This window comes from Homarus americanus, unplaced genomic scaffold (genome assembly GCF_018991925.1).
Source record: "Homarus americanus isolate GMGI-L3 unplaced genomic scaffold, GMGI_Hamer_2.0 scaffold4896, whole genome shotgun sequence".
In the NCBI taxonomy this organism is placed as follows: Eukaryota; Metazoa; Arthropoda; class Malacostraca; order Decapoda; family Nephropidae; genus Homarus; species Homarus americanus.
Genome location: NW_024749657.1, coordinates 2,385,908 through 2,392,920, shown reverse-complemented (window position 1 = coordinate 2,392,920; position 7,013 = coordinate 2,385,908). Strand labels below are relative to the sequence as shown.

Genomic DNA, 7,013 nt, shown 5'->3' with positions numbered 1-7,013 from the left:
AATGATCGGACAACGTCCATTTTGGTTAACGTCACGTTTCCAAGAACGTATCTAGGACGTTAACCGGCGCATGACTGTAGTTCCCTTAAGCACATTAAGGAAAAAAGAACTAACTCATCTGGGGTCGAAGTTGCTTCGCAGGAACAGAAATATTGCTTCTTCTCTCCAAATTCAGATCACGAATCATCTGTCATGGTGGACAAAGTTGGACAATCTAATCGGTTCATCACCCTGGGTTCTCCCTCAAACAGACTTGGTCGTTTGTACGGATGCGTTCTAGATAGGATGAGGATACCATTCATCAAAAGGAGAGTTCCGCCAAGGGAAGTGGAACAACTCCCTTCAGGACCAACACATAAACATCAAAGAATTATCAATAGTCCTATTCTTTTTGTTGACGAACCCAAACTTCAAAAACATGATGATTCTGTTTGCCATGGACAACACAGTGGCAGTGTTTTGCCTCAATCATCAAGGCTCAACCAGATCTTGGACTCTTCTCACACTGTCAGAAAATTTTTTCAAGTTTTGTGTAAAATGACAACTATATCTCAAGGCAACTCACATACCAGGAGTACAAAACAATTGGGCAGATGCGTTACCCCATCTCCGGCCAGTGTCGACGGAAACAGAATGGTCCCTGAAGCCATCGCAGTTCAAGAGTCTAGCGACGAGGTTTGGGACTCCACAAATAGACCTCTTTGCCTCACAAAACAATCACAAGTTGCCAATTTATGCTTCTCTGGAAAAATCGAATCTACTAGGAAATGCTCTACTCATAGATTGGAACCGTTGGAATTTAATCTATCTGTTCCCCACCTGTAAAAATGTTATCCAAAGTGGTTCACAAACTCAGATCCTTCCAAGGAAAGGTCCTCATAATTGCACCATATTAGATCCTACAACCATGGTGTCTGGATCTGTTCGACTGGTGCCCGCATCCACTACAATTTCAACAAGGATGTCTAGACCAGGTACTGCACCCTCAGTTTGAGATATCCTTGGCACTTCACACTTGGAGTTTCTCAAAAGAAGTTTAAATAGAATGTTGGGTAATTCCAATATAGTTAACCAAGTAATAGCAGGTCATAGGCCCCAAACTTCTATGCAATATGAGAAAGCTTAGAGCCTTTTCCAAAAATGTATTAAGTTAACGGCTCCAGACACATTGTCGGAAACAGTGGTGTTGGAACTTTTGGATTTTCCGTTCAGAGTTAAAGGCCTTCAATGTTCTACAATTGCATCTTATAAATTAGCATTGGTTGACCCTCTGGTGTAGGGTTTTAACATTACTTTGAATCATAGAATTTATCAAATGCTCAGATCATCCTTTTTCATTCAGAGAACCCCTCGGCCTAAGAGAATCCCACCTTGGTCACTAGATAAAGTTACTAACTTTCTTATGGGGCTTAACTACAATACAAATCTGAGCCGGGACAGATTGCTCCAGCAAGCAGCTTTCCTTCTAGCAATAGCAACAGTTATGAGAATCAGTGAGCTGGTTTCAATTTCCAATAATCCATCATTATTTCCTACGGAGATTCTAAGAAAAATTGAAAGGGAAGATTTTCAAGTTCAACCTATCCGGATCAAATGGCTGATGGATGAGACAAGGGTTCCTCATATGTTGTGCCCAGTTAAGAACCTTCAAGAGTAGTAAACCAGACTCCCTAATTGAGGCCCCTATGTATTCTCATCACAGGATGGTAAGAAATTGTCTCCTAGTCAAATGACAAAATATTTATCTCAGTTAGTGAGTCAAGCAGACCCTGGCAAGAAATTTTGGGCACATGACACCAAGAAATATGCAGGGTCTGTGGCCTTTCTGCAGCATATGAGCCTCAGTCAGATCAAAGAAGCAGGCTTTTGGAAATCTTCAAAAACCTTTCAAAACAGCTATCTTCATCTATCTCTTTAAAGATGCTCCACATGCAGTGGTCCTGGGGTCCCCTCCTCCAACTCGTCCATCTCCAAAACCAGGACCTTCTTCTTCCTCATCAGAATAGAGTGAGAATCCTGACATGGGAGTTTCCGGACCACAGAATGCGGACTAGAGAGGTACAACCTGTACTGTATTATTGTAATAAAAATATACTGTACTGTATTATTGTAATAAAAATATACTGTACTGTATTATTGTAATAAAAATATACTGTACTGGTAATTATTGAAAATTACTGTACAGTATACAATAATTATACAAAAACTGTAATAAAGTACCTGGTATGTGTGCCATTCTGAAACTGATTACCGTATATCTCGGCCTATATGGCGTCGGGGTGCATAAGACGGCCCCCCCAAATTTCCATTTAAAAAGTAGCTTTTGAGCTCTATTCGCTGTATAAGACCAGTACCCCAAATGTGACACTTACCCACTGACTCAGTAGTCCTCTACCAACCATCCTTGGTTTTTTAAAATAAGGCCAATTCACTTCAAGTAATGTCATCAAATGTTACCCGCTGGTTAGTGTAAACACTAGAGACGTCACTGAAGCGTCTGCTATTTACCAGAAACTGGAACTAATGTCGGTGTCGAGTAAAATTTTTCCATTTACTTGAAATGGATTTACCGATTTATTTGTTTATTTATTTATTTCCAATTCACTTCAAGTAATGTCATCAAATGTTACCCGCTGGTGTAGTGTAAACATTAGTGACGTCACTGATGCATCTGCTATTTACCGGTAACTGGAACTAATGTCGGTGTCGAGTAAAATTTTTCCATTTACTTGAAATGGATTTACCGATTTATTTGTTTATTTATTTATTTATAATATACTGTAACATATTAAACACACTGCAAGTATTTTCTTTAATTTATACGCTTGCTTCGCACGAGACGATCGGTGGTGGGAGTGTTACCTCGTCTCGGTGGTGGGACTGTGTTCCCACTGTTTATACAACAGCTACCACTGTATTCTAATTGTGGTGTTTCATTAGGATTTGAGTGAAAAAGGTTATATATATATATATATATATATATATATATATATATATATATATATATATATATATATATATATATATATATATATATATATATATATACTCTATATATATACTGTATATATATATATATATATATATATATATATATATATATATAAATATATATATATATGTATAATATACATATATATATATATATATATATATATATATATATATGTATATATATATATATATATATATATATATATATATATATATATATGTATAATATATATATATATATATATATATATATATATATATATATATATATATATATATATACACTGCTTATATATATATATATATATATATATATATATATATATATATATATATATATATATATATATATATATATATATATATATATATATATATATATATATTCACAATATTTTATAATCACAGTCATGTACTGAATATTCTATGCAAAAAATATAAATTTTAAATTAATTATTTCTAGTGTGGTCGACTTCCTACACAAAGACAGGCTATAAATAGCCATCTTATCTCAACCTCCTTCCTTCCCCCTCCATCCCTCTGTTCTCAGAGAGGTCTTGGTAAATAACTTTTGTTTGTTTATTTTCATTGTTTGTCTAATTTATCATGTTGTATCAAAGTAATATTACTAAAAGTTTTAGGCAGCTACCAAACAGGGAGATTCTACTGCCTGGGAAGATATTGGAAGCACAATGTACAGTATTGTCTAATGGTAGACCCTACTTCCATATAGCATCACGAAAATTGTGACCAAGTCTTAGGTTGCTGATTTATCTTTCTGCCTCATTTACACACAATTGCAGAGTTTCAATTGTTTCTCTTCCTTTGACAACACAACATACATACAATATAATGTTTCTCACCTTTGATCTTTTTTCCATTTATTTATGGTTGGTTATTTAAAATAATGCCAATTCACTTCAAGTATTGGCATCAAATTTTACCGGCTGGTGTACACTAGTGACTCACTTAAGCGGCAGTTATTTAATTGGAACTAATGTTGGTGTGAGTAAAATATTTCCATTTACAGTGACCCCTCGTTTAACGAACGCCTCGGTTAACGAAATTTCGGTTAACAAACTGCCTTCCATAAGGATCTTCAATTCGGTTAACGAATTTCTTACGAGCCGACCTCAACATGTTTTCGCTTGCACTGGCCGGGCAACCAGCTTTAGTATCAGTCCGCCAATACATTAATCGGTTCTAGGGCTTAAATTCCTTACTATTTTAGTAAATATCAAGAAGTTTATTCTATTCAATAATTTTAAAAGTTTAATATTCAATTATTTAGTCATTTTAACAATTATTGAACATAATTGAAGGTAAAGTGACTAGTTTAATGCGCGGCATCCAGCCTCTTAACACAGCAAACAGGAGTTAGTCTCTCTCTGTTTTCACTTGAGGTAACATCTTGCTTGAGACTCTCTTCAACTAAACGCTTTTTTTCTGTGTTTCCAAGCAAATTATTGGTCATTTTGAAATTTATTTTACATATTGACAATATATAATGCAGTGCAGTGTTGATTTAAAGAAAATAATCTTGAAATACACCAAGAGAACTAAAATTTTATGGGTGAAATGGTGCCATGGGGTGACTTCTCTTCCACCCCAATGCCTTCTCTTCTCCCTTCTCCTCCTCCACCTCCCACTTCAAATGCACATCATCATCATCATCATCCAGGAGCCTTCTACATACACACCTCAAAGTAAGTGAACTTTTCTACCATTTTTGTTGAATTTAGGAAATTTTCGGTGAGCTGGAACCAATTACCCAAAAACCCAATGAAACAATGGTTTCGGTTAACGAACTTTTCGATTAATGAACCACCTTCTGGAACGGATTGAGTTCGTTAACCGAGGGGTCACTGTACTTGAAATAGATTTGCCGATTTATTTGTTTATTTATTTATTTATTTATAATATACAGTTGTACCCCGCTTAACGCGGTCAATTGTACCCACAGGGTACCACGTTAAGTGAAAACCGCGTTAAGTGAACAACAGAACATATGGGATTAATTCCAATAGAGACTGGCCCGACCCCCAAACTCCACTTTTTGACGACACACAACTATGTTGTAGTAAAAATATTATCTTAACTTTATGATGGTATGCACACACAATTAATAATTAAGAGAAATATCAATAATATTAGGTTTTTTAACACTTACATTAGTAGAAACGATGGCTGGGCACACGGGGATGGGCGGTTGGTTCCGAGGCAGAGGGCAGATTATTGGCCCTCACCTGTATCACTTGTATCAATTGTATCACTATCCACCACAGAGGCTTGCAGGGCCTCTTTGTCAAACCCCTCAAAGTCCATATAAGTCCATATCCTCTCTATAATTATCACTATCACTGACTTGGGCCGGCTGTGGTGGGTGGCAGGTGAAGAACTCGGTAATGTTTTGACGACTGGGCGACCTTGTGCGCATCGTGCCTGCGCCGCTTCCCGCGTATATGAGTAGATGAACCGCATTAAGTGAAAGTTCGGTTCTGGCGAGGCACCGCGTATATGAGAAATCGCGTTAAGTGAAACCGCGTTAAGCGGGGTACAACTGTACTGTAATACATTAAACACACTGCAAGTATTTTCTTTAATTTATATACTTGTTTCGCAAAAAAGGGAGGCTACCATTATAACTGGTAGGTGATCATTAAGGACCAAACTCCGAATCCATGACGTGACTTCTGTTAATCATTCTCATCCTAAATTTACCACTGTCGGTAGTTTCAAGAATTAACTCAGTCATTTACTGAATATTCTTTGTAAAAAAATAAATTTTAAATTAATTATTTATAGGAGATAAGTATTATGATCAGTAAATATACAGATATGCATTACTGACCACCTCCGAACACAAGGACGGCTAAAAATAGCCACAGGCGGTCACAGTCAAGGTCACTTTCCCTTTCTTGTCACTGGCAAATGGGGGTGGGGGGGATGATAATAGCAGCTGTGTTTATTACGGTATGTTAGACTGGTTTATAATACATTTTTATTATTTTAATATACCGGTAATCTTCATTTTAATCCAGCTTCCCAAACGTAAGTTTCAGTATAAAATAATTAATGGTAGGACTTTGTGAGTGGTTTACCATGTTTCCATCACCACTCTTGACACGCTAAACCGCAATATTTAAGAGGTAAGAATTTTATACTTGGTGATTAAGACGACCCCCTAACTTTGGGCAGATTTTTTTAATGTTCAAATTCCGTCTTATAAGCCGAGATATACGGTATGGTAAAAATGTAAAGGAAAATATGGAATAGCAGAATGCATCACATATTGATGAATGCTATTGTTTTCTTAATATTTATCTTCATTCAAGAGTTTGCTAATAATAAAATACTGAGCAGCTTACCTAGACTGAGCTCGAAGAGCTGGATCTAATGAGGGAACTGTGATGGTGATGCAGACCTGTACTGTGTCACCTGCAAGGTGCACTGGCCCACCTAACACTTGAGCTCGCACTTCCACCATTTTCTGTAATAAAATATTATAACAGTCTTTTTAGATCAAGAAAAATATATCAAGGGCCTGATAAATTAATTCTATGTTGTGTTTATAACATACAGTATTGTGATGCTGTTAAAATTGAACAGAGCAAGAAAAATGCTTGTCAAAATTAAATACTGTAATGTATTGCACTGGCATGGTTCAGGTCCTTTAGTATACGTACCTGCAGGAAAAGGTCAGTTTATACACATCAATGAAGGGACGAGGAGGAAGAGGGTACACTTTCCCATAGGGACCAAACGATTGCCTGGAAATTGCATCAAAGAAAATACAAAAATACAGGTAATGATAAAGTGTCCATATAACTTGTGTTTTGTCTGTTAATGATTGGGTCAGACAACATACCAACCACAACTAACTGAAAAATAATCTAAGATTGTTAAAATAGGTCTTGGTGGTTCATTTTATCTGTTATTAGATGTGACATAGCTTGGTAACTTGATCATAAACATAAGAGACTCGATGCTTTGCAAGGACATGCAAATACTGTATGATC

The 7,013-nt window shown here is 36.2% G+C and overlaps 1 long non-coding RNA gene across 1 annotated transcript in view; it reads right to left on the bottom strand.

The window, feature by feature from the left end:
• LOC121853536 overlaps positions 1 to 6,788 on the bottom strand; it is a 14,360-nt gene extending 7,572 nt beyond the window's left edge. Inside the window, exons 1-2 of the long non-coding RNA XR_006086329.1 lie at positions 6,681 to 6,788; positions 6,363 to 6,484 (exon numbers count right to left, since the gene is read on the bottom strand). This is a non-coding gene — a long non-coding RNA (uncharacterized LOC121853536). The remainder of the gene's footprint in view (positions 1 to 6,362; positions 6,485 to 6,680) is intronic.
• Between the last annotated feature and the right edge of the window lie 225 nt (positions 6,789 to 7,013).